The sequence below is a fragment of the Trachemys scripta genome, chromosome 6 (assembly GCF_013100865.1).
Source record: "Trachemys scripta elegans isolate TJP31775 chromosome 6, CAS_Tse_1.0, whole genome shotgun sequence".
Classification (NCBI taxonomy): Eukaryota; Metazoa; Chordata; order Testudines; family Emydidae; genus Trachemys; species Trachemys scripta.
Window position 1 is genome coordinate 64,867,234 of NC_048303.1, and position 25,460 is coordinate 64,892,693.

General features: G+C 40.2%; 1 protein-coding gene and 1 long non-coding RNA gene across 5 annotated transcripts in view; one reads left to right on the forward strand and one right to left on the reverse strand.

Moving 5' to 3' along the window:
• The window catches only part of LOC117879342, a 35,053-nt gene extending 30,737 nt beyond the window's left edge, over positions 1 to 4,316 (reverse strand). The window contains exon 1 of the long non-coding RNA XR_004646239.1: positions 4,203 to 4,316. This is a non-coding gene — a long non-coding RNA (uncharacterized LOC117879342). The remainder of the gene's footprint in view (positions 1 to 4,202) is intronic.
• The window catches only part of FER (FER tyrosine kinase), a 424,085-nt gene that overhangs the window by 340,351 nt on the left and 58,274 nt on the right, over positions 1 to 25,460 (forward strand). The gene's annotated exons all lie outside the window — the stretch shown is intronic.

The following is a 25,460-nucleotide window of genomic DNA, read 5'->3' on the forward strand; positions in this document are numbered from 1 at the left end:
TATAAAGAGCTATAAGAAGCTAAAGAATCTACTCTGAAAAATCAGGCCCTATGTGTTTCAAGCTGAGCACCCAAAATTAGTGGACACATTTGGCAATTTTGGCCTTACTGTCTCTGTGCATTAGTTCACCACTTGTAAAATGGGACAGTAATACCACCTAAACTCTCAGGGGTATTGTGAAGATAAATTCTTTAATGTTTGTAAAGCACTCCGTTATATATTGAGACCCCATTAGGAAATTAATACTTTTTTATTCAGTGCGGGGGTTGGATAGTGTGTGTTAAATAAGGACGGGGTCACATACTGAGTATAGAGGACAAAAAGAAATATTGAAAAACTACCCGTTCTCTGAATGAGGCAGAAGTCCTGTGGAAAACTGGTATCTAAACATGTAGTTAAAGAATGAATCATAATCAATATGCACAAAGGGGCTGAAATAAGGTTGTGCGAATAGAACATTAATTCTAGCGTTTTCTAACTTTTGAGTGATTGACTCTGCAATATTAATCATAGGGAAGGGTTGCAGACAAAACTGGATGGGCAAACATCTCAAACAGGTTATTAAGGGAAAGCAGCCTACGAAGCATGAAAGAAGGGATGGATCAGGAACGGAAGCTACTTCTTCGAGGTCAGAAACTGTAGGGAAAAAATGAGAATTGCCAAAAGCCAGGCTGACCTGGACCTTTCAGAGGAAGTTGAAATCAATAGTAAAAGTTTCTTTACCTATATAAATAAAAATAAAGCAAAGAAGACGTGGGACCACTATGCATGGAGGATGATGTGGCGATTGCAAATAATCTCAGTATGGACCAACATCTAAATAAATACTTTGTCTCAGTTTTTAATAAGTGTAATGAGGAACTTGGGGGCAGCATCAGAATAGCTAATGGAAACGAGGATATGAAAGTACAAATAACCACATCTAAGGTGGGAGCCATACTCAAACAGCTTAAGAAGGCCAAATCAGGGGGCCAGGATAATGTCCATCCAAAAGTATTGAAGAAACTGGCACATAAAATTGTAAGCTCAATAGCAAGGATTTTTAATGAATCCCTAAACTCAGGGACCTATGACTGGAGAATTGCGAATACAGTACCTATATTTAAGAAAGGGAAAAGGAAAGTGATCTGGGAAACTACAGGCCCATTAGTTTGACATCAATTGTATGCAAGGACTTAGAACAAATTTTGAAAGAAGGAATAATTAAAGACATAGGACTGTTTGACCACTGAAACATGTGACTTGGCATTGGTTAGGAAGAAGATTTGCTTGAACAGTTTGGGGATGCATTTCCCAAGAAATTTCTATGTGCCCATCTCAAGAAACATATTCTGATGCAGAAGATGACTTTTTGATCTGCAGAAACACAAGAAAAGCTTAGTAGATATAAAATATGTGAACAGTTGAACTGACTAAATATTTATTTCAGCTCACTTACTAAATTATGTTGAAATTTTGCGTTGTATAAAGAGAACAGTTTTGCTTTATGTAAAGACAGCAAATGGGCATTATACATTCTGCATGCATGTTGATGTCCTTGTTTGTAGGTTGCCACCATATTTCAAGATAATTGTTATTGATGCAGTATGACTACTTATACATAGAAAAAAACTGCATTGCATTTTGCCTTTTGGATGATACTTTCTGTGAGTGAAGACACGCACATAGTTTGGGTAAAGACAAATGACATACCTGAGCATCATAATAGTTTCCATTTCTCTTCCTTGTTAAAATATATTCCTCTGTTAAAGAAATGGACTAAATTGAAATGAATAATAAGAAATGCATCTATATTTGATTATGTTTTTGAAAAGGTCACAGTAGAGAAGATAGATGGAATCCCTAGGTTTGTGATAAAAGATTGACTTACTTTGCATCATGATAAATGTCAGGGCTCATAGAGGAGAGTCTAATGTGAGACAGTTTGTCTAGGCTTTCTGATTTTAAACTCATCTTTTACACAAACTTTATCTTCATTTTAAGACACATAACTTGGCACTGTCTTGATTTCTTCCCACAGAAAGTACATTAATCCCATACAATTTAACCAAAGCAACTTCAAATCTGTTCCTTTCAGGATAAAATTGTAATAAAGGTGGAAAGCACATTGTGACCAACACCATCTCCTGCTTGGTTCTTCTTTCTCATTATGTTCACTCAACACAGCCTGATGGCAACACAACACAACTCTAGGAACAAATCATCTCTCCATGTCCCTTGACTGAGACTGAGTAGAGTGGTTTGGGTTCCAGAATCTCTTTACCCTTTAGTGCAGGGGAGGGCAAACTACGGCCCGCAGGCCAGATCCAGCCCGTCAGGGCTTTCAGTCCGGCCCATGGGATTGCCAGCCCCATGGCGCAGCGTAACTAAGACAGGCTCCCTGCTTGCCCTGGCCCCACGCTGCTCCCAGAAGTGGCTGGCACCACGTCCCTGCAGCTCCTGGGGGAGGGGGAACAGAGGGCTTCGTGTGCTGCTCTTGCCTGCAGGCACCGCCCCCCGCAACTCTCATTGGCTGAGAACAGGGAACCGCGGCCAATGGGAGCTTCGGGGGTGGTACCCACAGGTGATGGCAGCGCGCGGCGGAGCCTTCTGCCCAACTCCACCCCCAGGCACCACTGCCAGACATGCTGGCCACTTCCGGGAGCAGCGCAGGGCCAGGGCAGGGAGGGAGCCTACCTTAGTGCCACTGTGTGCTGCTGCCACCCTGGAGCTGTTCGAGGTATGCGGGGCTGGAGCCCGCACCCCAAACCCCTGTTCTGAGTCCCCTCCCACACTCTGCACCCCTTCCTGAGCCTCCAACCCCTTGCCCTGAGCCCCCTGCTGCACCCCAACCCCCTGCCTTGAGCCCCCTGCACTGCATACAATTTCCCCTCCCAGATGTGGCCCTCGGCCCTCTGCTTTAGTGTGTTACCTTCGATCATTTAGTTTTCTATTTTCCTTGTGTACATCTGTGTGAAATTCCCCATGCAACAATAATCTTAACAAAGATTTATTTAAAACAGAGAAGTTGAATGAAAAAAGAAATTGTTTGCCTAACATATTTAAATTTAATCCTCTCATAAGATAAAGAAGATAAGGCATTTTCAGTAAAAGAGAAAAGTAAAAAGCTTACATCTCTTGAAATCAGTCCTCCCTCACTGATCATTCTGGTCAATTAGTTGTCATTGCTTGCTGTATAGATAGCATCTCCCTCTCGCCCATCACTAGGGACCCATTTTTCAAGTTCCTCCTCTGGATCAGCTTGTATGTCCAGACATACCCATCTATGCATCTTTCAGTTATGGGTGTCCATTGATATATCAGGGTGAGGTTTCATTAATATTTACACAAAGGAGTCTTCATTTTGGATTATCATTGGATAGGAAGACCACTTGACTATTGACTCCCGATTACCTCTGGGGGTTTGCCCCCAGACTTCCTGTCATCAGGGGTATGTCAAAAGTCCTGGTGATTTCCATTTTTTTTTTAACTAAGTATGGTGATTCAGCATTCTTTTCTATAGGAGCTAATTCACCCCCTCTGGCTGAATGCAGCTGTTCTCCAGCTGTGTTGAACAGACAGAGCTTGGATGTGACCATTTTTTTTAAATTTCTTTTATCAATTTGTCACTATAAAAACAAATTCTTGACAAATGTTGGCTCTGATCTCTCTTTTCAAATTAATAGATCATGAAAACATGTTTGTAACCATGTGCCCTATTTTTACAGGGGCTGTTTAGTAATCTGTGCAGAACTCTACCAGTTACATTTATCGTTTTCTGATTATTGTATTACCTGCTTACTAACCCACCTTTCTTAGCTTGAGCCCAATTGCTAATATATTAATCATACAAGTTGATTATATTTCTGCTTATTAGTTAAAAAAGATCTGATAATAGTAGAAAATGAATTCCTGGACTTGTCTTCTAAAGCATGTTGAAAACAACTGAAAAATACATGATTGTCCACTATATACCAACATTTATTTTTTCTTTCTTTGAAGGAAATGTAACCCCTTCTTTTTCTGGGACAGTGCTTCTCCAGTCTCCCAGAACAATCTGAATCCTTTGTAGTGTTACCCCCACAACCTATGAAGGACATTCAGAAAGTTTGAGTGGTTCACGCTTGTGTGTGCCACCCTCAGGGCAGATACCCCAAACTGGTTATATGTTCCATAAATAGATTTCACCAACCTAGTATCCTGAAACACTATAACAGTCTTACCTTGGCACCACAGACAGTCCCTTGGAGCATTCCAGTCTATCTTGCCACCCAGGCAAGCTGGACTTATTGATAGTTGGTTGCTTTACACCAAATATCACAAAAGGTTCAGGTTGCTTCCAGTCCTGAGAGACCAGTTACTTACCCCAGCTCAATATGTACGCCAATCTCACACCAAAGACAGACTTGTAGCCCATCCTAAGTAAACTAAGTAAGGATTTATTAACTAGAAAAAAGAAATGCGAGAGGTTGACAGGTTAAAGAAGGCAAACATGTATATACAAATGAGTTACAATCTATAGTTCCAAAAAGTGACAGAGTTGTAGTAATGTGTCAGCACTAAATGTCTTTTAGGGCTAACCCATGTTGACCCTGGGGATCTCTGCTTCTATTTCGTAGCTCCAGCCCTGTCAGAGTCCAAAGAGCAAAAAACCATGAAAAATTTTCTTGTCAGCTACCTTTATTTCCTTTTTCCACAATTCAAGCTGATGGGATGAGCCCTTTTGCACATAGCCTCCTCGTGGTTGTGAAAGGGCAATTAACAAAATCTTTGTATTGTGATGTCTCACAGTGGCCCATTTAATTTGTTAGCCTTCTTGATGAGCAAGAGACAATCCCTCTTGACAGGTTCACAGTTCCAGAGCCATCATTTTTTACAGTTGCAAAGCAAAAACTTAATTATTACTTTATAGCATGTGCGAAAGCTGCTATGTGAGATTAATGCATGCAGCAACTTACAAGCATTTCCTCAAATCTAAACACTAAACCATTAATGTAATTTCAATACTCCTCTTAACCATACTAATACATAGTTGAAACAGACTGGTTTCCAGCAATGGATTCATCAGTGCTTGGCAGAGACCTAAAGACTTGGCAAGAGCTGGTACCTGGTTTGCCAGCATCATAGCCACGTACATTGAAAACAACTAAGAAATACATGGTTGTGAACTAAACACAAACATTTATTTTTTCTTTCTTTGGAGGAAATGAAACTACCTCTTTTTCTGGAGCAGTGTTTCCCCAATCTCCCAAAACAATATGAATCCCTTTTAGTGTTCCCTCCACAACATAGGAGGGCATTCAGAAAGTTTCTAGCCTGACAAAGGAAAATACATAATTTGCATTTAATTATTTATTTTTCAACATATCCACTTGGACATCAGTGCACTTGATCCAGTGCAGGTGCAGCTTGGCTCTGCCCATCTTATAGAAGTCTTTTTCCTGTATGTCTAGAAACTCCTTGACTGGTGCAATCACATCATTATCATATTTGAAACTCTTCTCATTAAGACTTCAACTTGGAGAACAGGTGGAAGTCTGAGGGAGCAAAATCTGATGAATAGGATGGATGGGGAAGTAGTTGAAAGCCATATTTTGTGACTGTGATCATTACAACCTATGATGTGTGGGTAATGCATTGTCCTGGAGAAGCAAAAAGTTCCCTGGGACTGTCAAGTTGCACGGTCTTCTGATCAGCGCTCAGTATTCTGGCTACCTGTCTTGCTGACACCTCTTTCATGCCCAGGTCTTCATTGAGGATGGCGTGCACTGACCAGTCCCGATGCCCACTGTTTCAGCTATGTGCCTGACTACTGATCTGTTGTTCATCACCCTCTTGTGGACTGCATCAACTTTTTCTGGTGTGGTGTCTCCGGACGTCTTGACCTTGGTTTATCCTCCATGCTGATTCTCTTTCACTTAAATTCAACAGCCCTTTTTTTTTCCCCACTGTGAAATATGAAGGGATATCATCCCCCATGTTGCCGCCATGTCCTCGTGCATTTCCTTTGGAATCAAGCCTTTCTTGTGGAGGTTCTTGATCACCATTCAGTTTTCATTCTTCTCCATTTTTTCAGTCTTCAGTGACTGACTCACTTCAACACATCCTCAAACAAGTTCTGCACAGATTGAAAAAATGGCTTCTAACAAAGAAACACATGAAAGTTTCAGAACTTTGATCTCTGGAATCTGTTGGGCCTTAGCATATAATTAAATAGGTCAGCCTAAGCACTTTTTGAAAAACTCTTGTACAATGTACTCCTCCCTCTTGCTTCCACAAAACATCCCTCCTTCCACATCTCGGTCAAGCTGTATTTATAGCTACTGAAAACAGAATTGTCAGTTCCACGCTTGTATGTAAAAGGACACTGTTTTCTTGAAATCTAGTCAGTTTAAAGTGTTTAGCAGTAATTAAGTATACTACAGCTGCCTCAAAGTTTCTCTGCCAATGTTTGTTTAGAAATAACATTTTTTCTATTTTACCTAGTTTTTCCCCCCTCCTGCTGTTTGAAAGACTCATATAAACAGGGAGAGAATAAAACTGAATATGCACAAATTGCTGTTAAAATACACAAAGTAAGAAAATAGAAAAAACAGAGAAACACTACTTTTCACTAATCTCTTTCACTTATAGATATCTTAGGTGTTAGTTGGAACAACAGCTGGAAAAGAAATGGGTCAGACAGACTTGTGGTTTTTAACTTGATGGTGCCTCCTTTAAATAATTTTCAGTACTGAGTCAGGGAGAGCCATTACTGAAAAAACATTAGACAAGGCTTATTACAGTGGTAGATAAGTTAATTCTTCAAGTAAGTTTCATCTTGTTGATCTCACAAACAAAAATGGTTGATTTTTGGTGTGTTCTAGGGATATAGCTTTGTAGCAGTGGACTGTGGTCTACTTCTGACAAAAAGAGAAATTCTTTGCTGCAAACACTGACTCCACCCATCAGAAATCAAGAAGGCTAAAAACGTCAGTCCACACCTCTATTGCATATAAAACTACTAACCCCTTTTCTCCAGATTTTTTTTTCCTCCTTGAAGCTGAAACACTGTAAATACGGCCTACCTCTGCAAAATTGCTTTGTTTTTCCTCCCAATGTATGAGTGTTACAAAAAGATCAAAGGGAAAACAAAATAATCAAAGAGAAAAATGGCTCAACATTCTGGAGGCGGTGATCCCTATCTTTAAGACTTTAGGAGTGGATATACCTGATGTGGGCTTGAAAGCCCCCTTAGCCAGTGCTGCCTCTTCCACAGATTTGGTCTGGCGAACTCCCCAAACCAGCCTGAAATTTGGATTGTTTACATTTAGATTCTTCTCAAGGTAGTATGCAGTCACGTGTTTTTGGCAGTGGCTCTGCAGCTCCCTTTTATCAGTGGAGGGCAAAGACTCAGATGAGTGCTCCCTTTGGTGGGCATCCAGTGTAGCTACTGTTTCACGTGAATGTTAGTTGGCAGTCCCCTGAGAGATCTGTCCAGTTCAGGGCTGCACCCGTGCTCTCCAAGAAAGATCTGTAGGCCTTTGTTCTCTCTCTTCCTTGTCTTTTGTAATAAGCAGAGGGGTAGGCGGTAGTTCTGACCAGCACTGTTACTCCTACCATGAACATAGATAGCAAGTGCCCCTTCTTGCCCCCAGCCTGCCATAGCTCTTATTAGCAGTAAAACAAGCATTCTGGTGAGGCCTACTTCCTTTTTCCTTAATATCTAGGCCAGGGGTTCTCAAATTTTTCCATAGGATGGACCTCCTTTTATAGAGAGGAACACCACCTCTCCCGCTGGCATATGCAAGGATCACCCCTTTAGGAGTTTTGTGCTGCTGTGTGTATTTATGTATGCAGGGGTGGCTGGTTTATGTGATCACCAAGCGTTCTTTTAGCTATCTTTGTGTTTTCACTATAGTATTTATTGAATACAGTATTGCCTACCTCAAAAGTTCAAAAACCGAGCTCCCCACCCATAAGATTTTATAAAAGATTTTGACTTTTTGATCTTTTGATTTTTGAGCTCCCGCTGCCTACTCCATGTGCGACAAAGAGAGAACTAGTGTTGCCAGCTCTCCCAGAATTATTGAATGAGGTGATTTTGACCTCTGCTTGCATGAGCTCTCCCTGGCTACCAGATTGTGTGGAGTTTCCAGCTCCTCTCCAAATCTGAAAATTCTAATTAATTAATTCTGTGCCCCCGCAACCCCACATCTACCCATCCCTCAGCCCAGTAATTAATTATGCAACCCCCACATAAATTCTGCTCTCCAACACCTACATCTGCCTGTCCCACAGCATCCCCATCAGAACTGCCCCACAGCCTCACCTCTGCTCCTGTATCTGTGGAGGTTCTTCACTCCTCTCTCCCAGACCTGCGGGTGGGGAGGGAGGGGGGCAGCTGTAGTGGGATCCCCCTCTTTCCCTTCTCAAGCCTGGGGAGGAAGCCCCAGGGGGTTCTTCAGCCCCCTCCCTCTTCCTGGACCTTTTGTAGGGATGGAAATGGAGGAAGGAAGTGCAGAGAGCAAGTCGACCCACTGTTGGTAGGAAAGGGGAAGGAGAGCGTGGAGCTGCCCTGAGCTGCTGGACTCTTTCTGCTTCCTCCTCCTCTCCACAGACGAATCTCTGGATTAGCAAGTCATTTACATTGTCATTTAATCAAATGTCAGAGGGTGAAGTTGGCCTTTCTATCAAAGGAGAGAGAAGAGTTGTTTCCCTATTATTGACTGGTATCCAGACTTCCCCCACTAGCTTCTGTTGGTTCTTCCATATGATCAATCTTTTCACTCCTTTTAACAGAATCTTTATCTGTCATCAGTGAATCTGAATATCATTATTAATAATATTTGTTATTGTTTAATTGTTATTAATATTCCACACTGTCATCTATCCTTCCCCTAGAAACTTTATCAGTTTTTTTGCTTCTGACCTCCAGTTTTCTTTCTAAACATCAATTCAGTTGTATTTTTTCCTGTTAACCTTCTCCTACTATACCTTATTAGTCCATTTTTCTGCTCTTCTGATTTATGTATTTAAAATATTGATTATTTTTCATTTGCTGCATGAGTAAACCTTAGTTTGAGTTACTTTAAAGATGAATGGACAAATCACTTGACAATATGCTGTAGGGAATAATCTTACTTTGGCAGAGAAAGAGTCTAGATTGAATGGGTATTTCAGTACATTATCTTTATCTTTGTGTGTAATTTATAGTCCTGTGCATTTCAATTAAATGCTGGTTTAAAATGGAAACCTGAACCTAATTATCCTGCATGCCACTGAATTTCCATTATAGTCATTTTGAATTGTTGGAATAATTTAGAATCTGGATATCTTTGTTATTCAATATCTTTGAAGAAATAACTGTCTAGGAGGAAAGAAAGCCATCCCCACAAGTTAAAATAAAGGTCCCATGCAGTGCAGAGATGTTCTTATGGTTACAAAGAAATGCAAAACTGAGCCAAACAAGATTGCCTGCCTGTTTATTGGAAACAAAGAAAACAACTGAAGAACTTGTGCAGTTCAGCAGTTGCAGCTCTGTGCATTCCTTTGTCCCTGACTTGCTGAATGTTACTGTAGAGAATCATAGAAAGTGAAGCAGGTAAAAGTCTTTCAGATTTACTAGATGAAAATGCCGGATCTTTCCATACAATACATACACAATGATAATGCAGTGCTCAGTTTAGTTTTCAATTTCTCAAGCACTCGGACTTCCACCACTTTATGTGGGAGATTATTCTACAGCGTAATGAAACTCGCTATCAGGAAGATTTTAATTTTATTTCTTTTTACTGATAACCTCCAGAAAATAAGTCCTTGTCCTCCTTTGGTGTTGATATCTTTCAGATATTTTTGTAGATTGCTGTCAGACCCTGACTTAGCTGTCCCTTTGCCAAAATATACGTGTTTATCTTGTTTTAAATCTTTCCTCATGTCAGCCCCTGCAGACCCTTATTTATTTCTTTTGCTCAGCTTCTACTTTGTCTGCATTTTTCTAGCACCAATATGACTGGAACCAAGTATAATATTCCAGATATGGTTACACCAGCTCTCATAATAAGCCGTTTCACCTCCCTGTTGTATTACACGATGTTTTTGCATATTCAGCCCATATTGCTCTGGCATTTTTGTTGTTATATCATGTTATGGCAGGTGTCGTCATCAGGTGATGCTGTTACATAGTCATCCAGATTATTTGCTTACATGCCAAGACAAAATTTCAACTTGAGAAGACATGCTGTGTGGTGCTGGTTTTGGTTATACAAGGTTCTGTGTAGAGGCAACTCTGGAGAGAACTGTAATGAGTTTCAGGAAAACATTATTTTTGCCTTGGTCTCTGACTGGAGTTAGTTCATAAGGCAGAGTTGCTTTCTGGGAACTGGGTATTGGTGTTGATTGGTGATTACTGAAAGAAAGAATTGCTACCTTGCAGCATTGATGACCTCTGTTCCAGGATTGGTGGATTGTAGAATCAAAGAAATGTAGAGCTGGATGGGACCTCAAGAGTTCAAGTCCAGCCCCTGCACTGAGGCAAGACCAAGTAAACCTAGACCATCCTTGACTCGTGTTTGTCTAACCTGTCCTTAAAAACCTCCAATCACGATGATTCCACAACCTCCCTTGGAAGTCAATCCCAGAATTTAGCTACCCTTAGAGTTAGAAAGTTTTTCCTAATACCTAACCTAAATCTCCCTTGCTGCAAATTAAGCTCATTACTTCTTTCCTATTTTCAGTGGATATGGAGAACAATTGATCACTGTCTTCTTTATAACAGCTCTTAACAGTCAGGTTCCCCCTCAGTCATCTTTTCTCAAAAGTGCTCTTTTTTTTTAAGCTTTTCTCATAGGTCAGGTTTTCTAAACCTTTTATCGTTTTTTTGCTTTCCTCTGAAATCACTCCAATTTATATCTTTCCTCACGTTTGGCACCCTGAATTGGATGTACTACTCCTGCTGAGGCCTCACCAGTGCAGAGTAGAGTGAGACAATTTTCTCCTGTGTCTTAGATATGAAGCTCCTGTTAATACACCCCAGAATGATATTAGCTGTTTTTGCAACTTTATCACATTGTTGACTCATATTCAATTTGAGATCCACCCTGTAAAGGATTGTGGCTTGTTTTATAGCCCCCTCTTCCAGCTGGACACAGGATTGCTCTTGCTAAGCCAGCTGCCTCCCTGGGGGAATTCTGCCTGGAACCTTCTCAGAGAGTCCAGGGAATGTAATTTCCATCCAGATAAGTTGTTATGGTTTCTTTTATTTTATTTCAAGTCTCCTCAACAAAACAATATTAAAACCTCCCCAGTCTGTCACTCACCCCTATAAGGTTCTCAACCCAAAAGTTTATGACCCTTGCCTCAGACCCTTTGTGATAATAGGCCTTTCCACAGTTTCTCTTCTGTCAATTTTGTTTCCGGGAGCAATTCCTCCCAGCTTCAGCCTCTGGCAGGTCTTTCAGATGCCCTAATCCATTTCCTACTCCTTATTTTATGAGGATCCACCTATTAACCTTCAGGTTTTTCCCAGAGGCAGTGTGTGGGGTTAATCAGCCAGCCAGCTGTTGGCCTCTGACCCCCAAAGAGGTGGTATCCCTAATACCATCACAAACCCCCAGATCCTTTTCATCAGTATTACTACTTAGCCAGTTATTCCAATTTTGAAGTTTTGCATTTGGTTTTTCCTTCCTACGTGTAGAATTTTTCACTTGTCTTTTATTGAATTTCATCTTGTTGATTTCAGACCAGTTTTTTAAATTGTCAAGGTCGTTATGAATTCCTAACCTGTCCTCCTAAGTGCCTCCCAGTTTGGTGTCATCCACAAATTTTATAAGAATGCTCTACACTCCATTATGCAAATCATTAGTGAAAACATTGAACAGTACCGAACTCAGGTACTAGGTCTTCTAGATTACATTTTCCTAGTTTGCTTATGTGACTGTCATGGGAGACTGTGTCAAAAACCTTAATGAAATTAAGATATATCACTGCTACTGCTTTCCCCCCACCCCCATCCACAAAGCCAGAAACCTTGTCAAACAAAAGAATTAGGCTGGTCTGGCATGATTTGTTCTTGACAAAATATTATCCTCTATTGATTGTTTAATAATTTGTTCCAGTATCTTTCCAGGTATTGAAGTTAGGCTTATTGCTCTTCTTTGTTCCCATTTTTAAGATAGGTACTATGTTTGCTTTTTTCCAGTCCTCTGGGACCTCACCAATGCTCCATGAGTTCTCAAAGATAATTGCTAATAAATGTTCTGAAATTGCTTTGATAGTTCCTTAAGTGTCCTACTGTGCATTTCATCAGGCCCTGCTGATTTGAATACATCTAACTTACCTAAATATTCTTTACCCTGTTATTTCCCTATTTTGTCATGCATTCCTTCCCCTTTATTAGCATTGATTGTGTTGAGTATCTGATCACCATTAACCTTTTTAGTGAAGGCTGAAGCAAAATAGGCTTTAAATGACTTCCTTGAGGTCATCAGTTTTAGTGCTCCTTCACCACTAACCAGAGGACCTACATTTTCCTTTGTCATTTTCTTGCTCCTAATGTATTTAAAGAACCACTTCCTATTTTCTTTCATGTCCCTTGTTAGGAGTAACATTTTGTGCCTTAGACTTTCTGGTTTTGTCCCTACATGCTTGTACTGTTCTTTTGACTCTTTCTTAACCGTTAGTCCATGGTTTCCACTTTGTGTAGGATTCCTTTTTGATTTTGAGTCATTAAAGAGCTCCTGATAGAGCCCTATTTGCCTTTTATTATCCTTCCTAGCTTGTCTTCACATTGGGATAGTTTGCATTGTGCCTTTAATATTCTCTCCTTGAGAAACTGCCAGTGCTCCCGAACTCTTTTATCCCTTAGATTTTCTTGCAATGGGACCTTACCTTCCAGTTCTGAGTTTGTTAAAGTCTGCTTTTTTTTAAGTCCATTATTCTTATTCTGCTGCTCTTAGTCCTTCCTTTCCTAAAATCATGAAATTTATCATTTCGTGATCACTTTTACCCAAATAAAATTTATAAATAAATATGTGTAAATAAAACAAGTTATACGTAGAATATTCTCAGACTGTGCTTTTTACTTCCCCATTGGGAAGCTGAACTGCAAGGTCCCAGACATTTGCTACCACATGGCAGAGGGATGACAATGGAGTAGGAAGCAGGACACTGGTGTTAGGAGAAGAGAAAACACATCACATTGCACACTGATTATCCAGGCACTTATACTGTAATGATGAGCAAAGGAAACTACAGACCAATTAGTTTAACTTCTGTGCCAGGGAAGATAATGGAGCAAGTAATTAAGGAAATCATCTGCAAACACTTGGAAGGTGGTAAGATGATAGGGAATAGCCAGCATGGATTTGTAAAGAACAAATCGTGTCAAACCAATCTGATAGCTTTCTTTGATAGGCTAGCGAGTCTTGTGGATAAGGTAGAAGCTGTGGATGTGGTATGCCTAGACTTTAGTAAGGCATTTGATATGGTCTCGCATGATATTCTTATCGATAAACTAGGCAAGTACAATTTAGATTAAGCTACTATAAGGTGGGTGCATAACTGGCTGGATAACCATACTCAGAGAGTTGTTATTAATGGTTCCCAATCCTGCTGGAAAGGCATAACAAGTGGGGTTCCACAGGGATCTGTTTTGGGACCGGCTCTGTTCAATATCTTAGATGTTGGTATAGAAAGTACACTTATTAAGTTTGCAGATGATACCAAACTAGGAGGGATTGCAACTGCTTTGGAGGACAGGGTCATAATTCAAAATGATCTGGACAAATTGGAGAAATGGTCTGAGGTAAACAGGATGAAGTTTAATAAAGACAAATGCGAAGTGCCCCACTTAGGAAGGAAAAATCAGTTTCACACATACAGAACGGGAAGAGACTGTCTAGGAAGGAGTATGGCAGAAAGGGATCTAGAGGTTATAGTGGACCACAAGCTAAATGTGAGTCAACAGTTTGATGCTGTTGCAGAAAAAGCAAACGTGATTCTGGGATGTATTAATAGGTGTGTTGTGAGCAAGACACGAGAAGTCATTCTTCCGCTCTACTCTGTGCTGGTTAGGCCTCAACTGGAGTATTGTGTCCAGTTCTGAGCACCGCATTTCAAGAAAGATGTGGAGAAATTGGAGAGAGTTCAGAGAAGAGCAACAAGAATGATTAAAGGTCTTGAGAACATGACCTATGAAGGAAGGCTGAAAGAATTGGGTTTGTTTAGTTTGAAAAAGAGAAGACTGAGAAGGGGACATGATAGCAGTTTTCAGGTATCTAAAAGGGTGTCATAAGGAGGAGGGAGAAAACTTGTTCACCTTAGTCTCTAAGGATAGAACAAGAAGCAATGGGCTTAAACTGCAGCAAGGGAGGTTTAGGTTGGACATTAGGAAAAAGTTCCTAACTATCAGGGTGGTTAAACACTGGAATAAATTGCCTAGGGAGGTTGTGGAATCTCCATCTCTGGAGGTATTTAAGAGTAGGTTAGATAAATGTTTATCAGGGATGGTCTAGACAGTATTTAGTCCTGCCATGAGGGCAGGGGACTGGACTCGATGACCTCTCAAGGTCCCTTCCAGTCCTAGAATCTATGAATCTATAAGAGTGCCTTGTGTTCAGTAAGATCACCTGTAGATCTTTTCAGCCTTCTTTCCATTGAGTCTCTCTCCCTTCCACTGACTGTCAATATTTGTTTATTTTCCTCCAGAGCAAATGATTTGAATTTTTCCTAGTTGATTCTCATTTAGTTATTTTCTGACCTAGTATCTCTAGCCCTCGTATTATTTCTCTGTCTTCACTACAGTCACTAATCCTCCCTTTTGAGCACCCTCTGAATGCTATTTACTTCCTCTACCAGATCATTAATGAAGTTGTTAAATAAGGCCAAACCTAAGAGCAAGCGCTGCAATACTCTATTAGATACCTTCAGTCCCACTGGTGTTTGCCAGGAATCTAGGGATTAGGGGGTGTTATTATTTATAGATGACCTTTTCAACCTCTACTGGAGGGTCTTTATTCATGTTCTCAACTGCATCAACATCTTGAATAGCCGTATACAAATAGCTAAGAATTTTATTATGGGCAGTACTACTAGCCCTGCCTATAATACATTAAGGTTGCCCGACACTTCTAATTATAAGACCCTATTTCAGTTGCCTTTAACTTTGCCAAACATTAACCATTTGGGATAGAAATTTATGTGGAGGGGCCTCTACCTCAGGTTGAAATTTTTTGAAAATGTTCAGCCAAAACAGTTCAGCTATATCCCAGAACAAGGTTAAGAAAAAATACATTGTTTTGCCCATGTTAAATTCTGGTGACCATTTTTGAATAGCTTTGGCACCCCCATGCTTTGGAGCAGGGACTTGAAATTTGACTGGGAGCTTTGTTTCAGAAACATGCCATCCCTGTGAAAATCTGCCCAAATTTGGCCAACTTAAGTCTTTGAAAAATCAGTTTGCACATGCTTAGTCGAGACTTCTTCAGTTTTAGCAGGTAAAATCTCAGAAGAGTCCATGTTCACTGAGCATACTTCAGCCACTGACAGCTCCTTATGTTGACCAGATTGTTCATGTGCTGTCCCCCCAGGGTGATTGAGCATGCCCAAGGCTACAGGGATAAAACCTTGCTTTCTCTGTAATGGCTGCACCAGTGTGGGGCAGGCACTGGAACTGAGAGCAGGGTGTCTGTCTCTCTCCTGTTCTCTGAACGATCAGCCTGCTGACACCTGGGCAGCATGGAGAAGGAGCAATCGGATTAAAATGCAGAGGGGACAAAAACTGGACCAGGTGGGGTGGGGGCAGGAAGGGAATGGATTGTGACAAGGAGACTGATGAGACTGGGACTGAAGGCAGGAGAGGGAAACTGGTACTCGGCCTAGCTGGACAATCACATTAGCCCAGAGCCCCCTCTTGTACCCCAAATCCCTCACACTCGGCCCCAAACCAGAGCCTGCACCCCCAACCGGAGTCCTTACCCCCTTCCCCCACCCAACCGCCTGTCCCAGCCCAGAGCCCCCTTCACACACACCGAACCTTTGATTTCTGGTCCCACCCCAGAGACCGTACTCCCAGTTGGAGCCCTCACCCCCTCCTGCACTCCAACCCCCGGAGCCAGCTCAGTGAAAATGAGCCAGTGAGCGAGATTGGAGAGTGCGAGTGACGGAGGGTGGGGGATGGAGTGAGCAGGAGGCGGTGCCTCAGAGACAGGACCAGCTCCAGGGTTTTTGCTGCCCCAAGCAGCGGGGGTGGAAGGAAAAGCCGTGATCGCAATTGCCATCGGTGGCACTCCGGCGGCAGCTCCACCGCACCACTTCCTTCTTCAGCTGGAATTCGGCTGCAGGTGCTTCCCTCCGAGAGGGACCCGCCGCCGAATTGCCACTGAAGAGCCCGACGTGCCGCCCCTTCCCTTGGCCGCCCCAAGCACCTGCTTGTTGGGCTGGTGCCTGGAGCCAGCCCTGCTCAGAGAAGGGGTGGGGCAGGGTCTTCAAGTAGGGGAGGGGCAAGGATGTTTCGTTTTGTGCAAGTAGAAAGTTGGCAAGCCTACCCATGCCCGCAGGCCCCCATAGCCGCAGTTCCTGGCCAATGGGAGGTGCAGAGCCAGCGCTGGGGGCAGCATGCAGACCCTCTCTGATTGCCCCAGCACCTAGAGGCCTCAGGGACATGTCAGCCTCTTCTGGGGAGCTGCACAGAGTGAGGGCAGGCAGGGAGCCTGCCTTAGCCTTGCCAACTGGACTTTTAACGGCCCAGTCAGCAGTGCTGACCGGAGCTGCCAGGGTCCCTTTTCGATCGGGCGCTCCGATCGAAAAGCGGACGCCTGGAACCCCACATCCCATTCCCTCCCATAATAGTTCCTATTCTCAGTTGACTTGTATAGTCAGTTCCAATTTCCCTTTCCCGTCCCAAGACAACAGGTCATCTGGCTCTCAGTTCCCCTGCCCCAAGTTTCCCCCACCAGCCTCAAGTCCTAGTCTCTTCACCCAACTAGTTTCATCCTCCCTTCCCATTGGATCCCAGTCTTCTTGCCCAATCACTCCCAGATCACTCCTCCCACAGCTCCTCGTCTCCTTGCTCTCCCACTCCTGCTGCTGCCCTTGTTCTTAGTCCTAGCTTCCTCTCTACCCACCCCTGAGGTCCCAGCCCTAATGTGATTGTCCAGCTAGGCCGAATACCAGTTTCTCTCCCCTGCCTTCAGTCCCAGTCTCATAAGTCTCCTTGTCACAATCCAGTCCCTTCCTGCCCCCACCCCACCCGGTCCAGTTTTTGTCCCCTCTGCATTTTAATCCGATTGCTCCTTCTCCATGCTGCCCAGTGCCAGCAGACTGATTGTTCAGCAAGGGGTCTGGACTGGATATGGTGGGTACAAAAGCCTGGGGTGGGGAGAGTGGGACTTGGACAGCGAGCCCAGAGAGAGAGATTAGGACTGACTGGGCATAGAGACTGGGATGGGAAACCTGAGGTGTGGAAACTGTGTCTGGATAGGCAAGGAAAATGGAACTGAGACAAGGAGCTGGGGTGGGAAAAGGACAGGACTTGGGACAGGAACAGGCTGGAGAGGATGGCACAGTAAGTGTCAAGTTTGGGGGGAATGAGCTGAAGAGTCCCTGTGAACTCCCCAGTTCCAGGAACCAGAGAGGTGCTGCCCATCCTCCAGAGCTGGTGGCAGGAAGCAGAACCTCCAGCGCTATGATTTTCTATCCCTTGGAACTAGGGGTAGGTGGGGAGGCAGAGCCCGAGTGCTGTATCTTTCTGTCCCTCAGAGTTTGGGGGAAAGTCAAGTAGTCAGAGCTCCCCAGTGCTCTGCCTCTCCGTCCCCCAGAGCTGGCAGGGATGCAGAGAAATCTGCCTGTATTTTGACAAAAGCTTTGTTGAAATTCTGATAGATTTGGTGAAATGTATCACTCCACTGAATTCACATTTTCCGAACTAAGTTTTGTTCAAAAATTTCCAGTCATCTCTAATTATGATACAGTCTTTAATTACATCATCACATACTATTTTTTCCACAGGACTCTTGCCTCATTCAGCACACAGGATGAATCAGGGTTGTGTAGTAAAGAACACTGTTCATAGGACCCCTGTCTCTTTTGTTGCAGAAGTTGCAAGTTGTGCAGTGAATGAGGCAGGAGACAGCAGGAACAGAAAGGATGATCTCGATCTCATGGTTAAGACAGTTGAACCAAGGGCAACTTTAATTTTGGCATTTCCTAAATTTCGATTGCTTGATTTTGCAACCTTAATAATGTTTTTTAACATACTTATTTTATGAGCAATAGAATATTGCCTTGAGTTTGAAGTGTGGAGGTACATTGGGGAAGGGGTAAATCAGTTTAGATCAGTTGTAGATCCATGACTCCATCAGTCTCTGCCATTCAATGTTCTTTGGCTATGCTAGTAGTGAATGGAAAGTCATTACCATCTGACAGCAGTTTGGTGGCTAATATAAAATTAATATCTAGTTTTAGCCTCTTGTGGTCTGTTTCTTGTGGACAGATGTCCACATCACAAAAGCCACCATCAGACACGTCTTTAATTAGCACCCTTGTTAGCAGTTCAGAAGAAAAGCCATGGATTGAATAGGCACTGTGATGAACTAATCTCTGCTCCTTCCAGTATTGGGATGAGGAGCAGTGGAGGAAAGTATTCACCTTCCACATCCTATGTTAATGAATTGATGGTATCAATTTCCACGGCGCTGTATATCAGCTTTCATAAACACTGTCATTATTTCTTTTAAGAGGAAAAGGAAAAAGAATAGTGTGAATTTTGAGCATCTTGATACGATCAAACTGATTGTTACAATTTTTTCTGTAAATAAATGTCTTTTAATATTTTTGGCTTGCTGCAAAAGAAGATAAATTAGGATCCAGTGGTCCCATCACTTATTTGTTATATGTACAAAAAGCTTCTAGAGCAGAAGCATGTCATCTTGTAATTTCACATTGTTTTCATTATTGTGAAAACCACCCTTCTATATTAGAAAACACGTTCTCTGCTGTTTGTTTTTCTCTGCTGTGTCAATATGTGCATGGTGAATGTATTTTATAAGATTAGAGAAAATGAGGTACGAGTTACAGAAGCAGCATTACAATGGGTAATGCACTAAAGAATTGTTTTTGCACTTCCATATGCTGCTGTGGCAAGTGGGTCACAGAAATATATCTGAAACACTTGTACTTCTGGACTGAACTTGAATGTTAAATCTGTTTTTTGATTTACTAAATTTTTAGTTAAAAATGAGAACAAACTGTACATTTCAGAGAAAAAAATCATAACAGTAATAAGTTATTGAAAATAGGGCTGTCGATTAATCACAGTTAACTCACGTGATTAACTCCAAAAAATTAATCACAATTAAAAAAATTAATAAAAAAAATCATAACAGTAATAAATTATTGAAAATAGGGCTGTCGATTAATCACAGTTAACTCACGTGATTAACTCCAAAAAATTAATCACGATTAAAAAAATTAATCGTGATTAATTGCACCGTTAAACAATAAAATACCAAATGAAATTTATTAAATATTTTTGGATGTTTTTCTACTTTTTCAAATATATTGATTTCAATTACAACACAGAATACAATACAAAGTGTACAGTGCTCACTTTATATTCTATTTTATTACAAATATTTGCACTGTAAAAATAATAAAAAGAAATAGTATTTTTCAATTCACCTCATACTAGTACTGTAGTGCAATCTCTTTATCATGAAAGTGTAACTTACAAATGTCAATATTTTTGGTTACATAACTCAAAAAAAAACTGCACTCAAAAACAAAACAATGTAAAACTTCAGAGCCTACAAGTCCACTCAGCCCTACTTCTTGTTCAGCTGATTGCTAAGACAAACAAGTTTGTTCACATTTATGGGAGATACTGCTTGCTGCCTGATTTTTATTTACAACGTCACCTGAAAGTGAGAACAGGCATTCGCATGACACTTTTGTAGCTGCCGTTGCAAGGTATTTATGTGCCAGATTTGCTAAACATTCATATGCCTCTTCATGCTTCGGCCACCATTCCAGAGGACATGTTTCCATGCTGATGATGTTCGTTAAAAAATTTATGTGTTAATTAAATTTCTGACTGAACTTCTTGGGAGAGAATTATATGTCTCCTGTTCTGTTTTACCCACATTCTGCCATATATTTCATGTTTTCTATACAGTAGATTATCTTAAGACACTACATATCACTATGGGCAGTGCATGGCGTGCACCCAGATCACTAAAAATACACTTAACACAAACTATACTGAACATAATTTAATCTTTCTTTGATGATTCAGAAGGCACTTCAGGATCTTGCAATGCCTCAAGGTCATCATTATCAACATCAATTATCACTGTAGATATAGAAGGCATAGGATATTGGGTTGAATCTGTAATGACCCTATGACGTATCCTGGAATAAATCCCTGATATCAGCTTGCTTACTTGTCTTTTGCCTCTTTTGCATAAAAGTAGAGTGCAAAATGTGAAACTGCATAGCCTCCTGGGCTGTATACTTGTCCCGATTACTAGACTTAGATCTGGTCTTTCTATAAAATGCTTGTGATTTCTAATTATGTTGTTTTAAATACAAATACTTTTAATGGTCCCACATAAAGAAAAAGTGTTGTAAACTGCATTTTGTGAATTAATGTCTTAGCCAATTATAAGAAGTGGCAATTAGATGGGACAGTGACAACAGTAAGGAGGGAGCAGCAGTAGCAGAAAGAGGCAGGTTTGAATTGAATCCATGCAAGAGATGCATTAGATATATATAATTTTCAAAAAAATATCTTCAATTACAAAGCCTTCTTATCTTTTTATCTGGGGTTTCTGGCAACTAAAACTGAAGTTTTGTTTCCATAGCGATGTCATTCATAATGTCATTAGAATCATGTATTGCAATTCAGTTACCTATTTAATTTTCACACACACACACACTAACTATATACAAACATACTTTTGTATAGCCATTATATGCAACAGAAAGTAAATGCACCTAACGTCTAACTTTATATAATGGCACTTTGCCTGCTAGCCACATATTATTTTAATAGAATAGGACCTGAAAATTCTAAAAAAAATAACTATGGCTGTTGAGATTTTTAAAAATCACCGTGTCAAAAGAACCCATACAATGTGTCGTTAAGGATTAAATTTAATATGGCAATATTATTAGCAGATAATAGCACAATTCTATTCTTGTTCTAATTGATTGATTTTATCAAGGCTTGGCTGTATTACAAAGAAGAAGAAATGAATAGTATTGATTTTGGTATACAAAAACGATTATCAGATGAAACTCTCCCATATTTGGATTTCTAGAAAGGCATCTATATTTAAGCAGTTATAGAATTTTCAACATAAATAATCTGTTATCACTGTATTTAAAAGAGAGAAGCTAGACAAAGTATAAAAATTGCCTTTATGTTTCTGCGGGGAACAAAAGGCCCCTGAATGCAAGACTCTCTCTCATTCACCTGTTCAAACTATGGCACATGCCAAGAGAGCCGTGTCATCCCAAAAGAAATGGACAGTAGCTTCATTGAAATCAACGGGGCTATAACAACTTACACCATCTGAGCAATGTGTCAGGAATGGACATATAATATATAGTTTTCTCACATCATTACTCTTTGCCTTCTGTTTTTCTCAGACGGGGATACTCCCTCCATATACATCAGCATTTGTATCATATCACATTTATACATCTAAGAGACCGAACGAGTTCCTCTGAAACTGTACTACTCCTCTAAGGTAGCCCTCACAGAGATTTCACAATATCCTGCCTGCTGCCACCCTGCTGGTTAGCTTGAGAATTAACTCCATTTTGCTGTTGTCCCAAATAGCATGAGGAGTTAGGGCCCTGGGAAAACATATTTGTCTTTAAGAACACACGTTCAGACTGTATGCTTCTTAGCACCACTTCCACCATCAGAATTGCAGAACTGTTATTTTTGCGTCCAGTGATTTATTGTATTGGACATTGTCTTTCCCACAGAACTGTAAATCCACATACAAACTCTACAGCACCATTCTTGAAAAAATCATCTCTTCATATCATTTCAAGTATTTACTGGTTTACTGGAAAAAAATTGTACAATAAAAGCTGTGCTATCAAAGCCGGCACTTTATCAACCAGAAAGCTCTATTAACTGGCATTTCTGATATGTCCCAAAACAAATCTTCAATCTAGTAACCTGGACTAGTATATTGCCCAGGAGGCTATGCAATTGCACATTCTGCACTCTACTTTTATGCAGAAGAGGCACAAGACAAGTAAGCAAGCTGATATCAGGGATTTATTCAAAAAAGCAGCTTCTAGGGTGTGTCATAGGGTTACTACAGATTTAGCCCAGTCTCCTACACCTTCTAAATCTACAATGATAATTGATGTTGATAATGATGACCATGAGGCACTGCAAGATCTGGAAGTGCCTTCTGAATCATCAAAGAAAGATTAAATTATGTTCAGTATAGTTTTAGTGTTAAGTGTATTTTTAGAGATCTGGGTGTATGTCATGCGCTACCCATAGTGATATGTAGTGTGATAATACAGTCTACTGTATAGAAAACTTTACCTATATACACCTAAATGCTTCAGGAAACCAACCATTCTGCAGTGCAGTACTACTACTGGATTGGTGAGTACCTGTAAACTATTTTATACTTTATTCATTTTATTGATTCTAATTCTTTGAAAATTGATATTGGTAAAATCAGTCATGCTGGATAACAAAGTTTTACTGTAGATGGTTTGATTTTTCTGTGGTGTTGAGCTCTTGTAAATCCCATTGTTCAACCCTGGATCAGAAAGCTCACAACAGAATACTGTGTGTTCAAAATAGCTTTTTAAATATATTTTATATAAATATGATCTATTATAGTTTTAGTCAGATATTTTCACAGTAAGGTGCTTATAGTCTAATTCAGATATAATGCAGCAGGGAAAACAATCAACCAAAAACAAAGTTATAGAGAAGACAAGAGATACAGCAATAGATCACTAGAAATACTTATGTTACAGACACTCTCCATAAGGCACTTCAGAGGAGCCATATATTTTTTGTGTTATAAAAAGGTGCATATCATAAACAGGGATGTTTATTATTTACTTCAATGGAGTTGAGTCAGTATAGGCTGCCCTTCTCATCATGCGATGTCCTTATTACAGCAAACTCAAAACTGTGAAAAGAAGCAAGCTTTGCTAGAAAAATGGCAAATGTGATTGAAAGATATGTCAGCAAGAGTCTTATAGTCTTCTTTTGTTCATCCAGCCATGGCACTGCAATCACCTGATATGACAAGATTGTTTTTGTTAACTTCATTGACAGATGTTCATTTCTAAATATTTACAAATTTACAACAGTTGTACAAGGAATTGAGTTGTTGAATAAAAATAAACATTTCTAGATAATTCCTAGAAACCTATTCATATATGGTAGGCAGTTCTTCTGTTTTCACACTGACAGATCCAAGCAGCCTCATCAATATATTTTAAGCAGTCAACATTTTCACATTACATACAAAAAAATCTACATACAGAATTCTGTGTGTTGTTTTTATATTATTTGGAATATTCAATGTTATGTTAATTGATTTTAAATATTCCTTCCTATGTTATAGAGCAGTGGTCTCCAAACTTTTTTGATCGTGCACCCCTATCAGTAAAAAATTTTTGAGCACGCACCCCCTGCCGTGCCGCAGCAAAAAAAATTTTAAAAGGCCGCTCGGACTCACGCCCGAACTGCCGAAGCGGGGAAAAAAAAAAAAAAAGCCACTCAGACTCCCGCCTGACAAAGCAAAAAAAGATAAAAAAAAGGCACTCCGCCTGCCGCGCACCCCCAAGGATCCTCTTGCGCACCCGACTTGGAGACCACTGTTACAGAGTACAGATACATTTACAACAGAAGACAATATGCTAACCTACTAAAAATGAAAAATATCTAGAGTAAGACTACAAAGCTTTTCACAGTTTAAGAGCAAGAGAGAACTGCCCTTAATTTAAAAAAAATAAAGGAAATAGAAAGTGAAACTATAAGTGATATAATTGGTGATTTATATTTTTCATACCCATGGATGCAAGGAACAAGTTACTGCTAAGATCACAGTAAAATTATCTTTAGTTAAAGTCAAAAGAATGCTGAAGGGACTGCCAATAAAATCTTGGTGCTCTCTACACCATGGTATTCATAGTATTTTCTTTACTTGTGGTGGGGAATCTTGTTCATACTGGACTAAATTTAACTGCTGCACATGGTAAATCTCAAAATTTTAATGGCATGTACAATCTCTGCATTAGATAAAGAAAAAAATATAGGTCTTATATTCATAAAATATTTCTGTCTGTCTTGTATTATGCAAGAAAGATTAAGAAAAATGCAAAACCCAGAATCATTGTAAGACATACCCCATTTATTCAACAACAGAGAAAATGCTGTGCCTTTCTTAGACTTTTTTGAAGCAGTATCTTATTCAGCTCCTGTATTCTGAAATGTTTGGCCATTTTCTGAATGTGTTTTTCATTTAGCTCTGATAACTGTTCTTTTTTATTCCTCAGAATCTGATTTTCAGAGTTGTTGAGCACTGTTCACTCCCATTGACTTCAAATGGAGTTTTAGGTGCTCAGTACTTTTGAAAATCAGCCAAAAGTCCAACTCCAACATGTCATTTAAAAAATATCCTTGCAAAGTTTGATAGATTTTACAGCTTGGTTCCCTCAGGTAGGAGAAAATTGTTGTTTTATTGGCCATTCTTAAATTCCCCAGTCTCTTCCATATAGACAAATTTTCTCTAATGCTGACAGACTTAACCAATTTACATCTGTGATCTTGCTGGTGGCTACATTATCCAGTTTCTCATCTCTTTTGGGAAAAACAATCTATTCCTTTTATTTTTCCCCAAAGCTTTAATTCTGAGAGATCTTATATTTATCTTTTATTTATCTTTTATTTTTTTCAATGCAATTTGTGCTACATTGTAGCTTTATTAATAATAAAATAATAGTAAAGGAGAGAAAGTAGTGAGTCGTGAATCCTGAATCAGTGTTGGGAGATTTCATAGAAAAAGGAAACCACCATTCAGACTAAGTCCTCATACTACTGACCAAGTAGCATGCCCTCACACCAAAACTGAATGTTTAGTCAATACACAGCACTTTTTTGACAGGATGGTCTTTTTTATAATCCAGTAATATATAAATGAATGAAGCTGATTTTAACATTGGATTTCTGATATTGAATCTTTAAGCCTTTACAATGGTTTAGCATCATCATAACGAAAATTAGGCTGTTGAATTGTAATGAAAGACTGAGTCTGCAGACCAGTAGTTAGAGCAAAATCTAAAATAGATTATTGCAAGAGAGATTTTAAAACTGGTGAAGTGTGTGTAAAGGTATATTGGTCTGATCTGTCACTATTAAAATCAATGGCAAAACTCTCACTGATTTCAGCTGGAGCAAGATCAGGTCATTAAGGGGAAATGCGGTTCTTTGCTATACTTAAGCTATT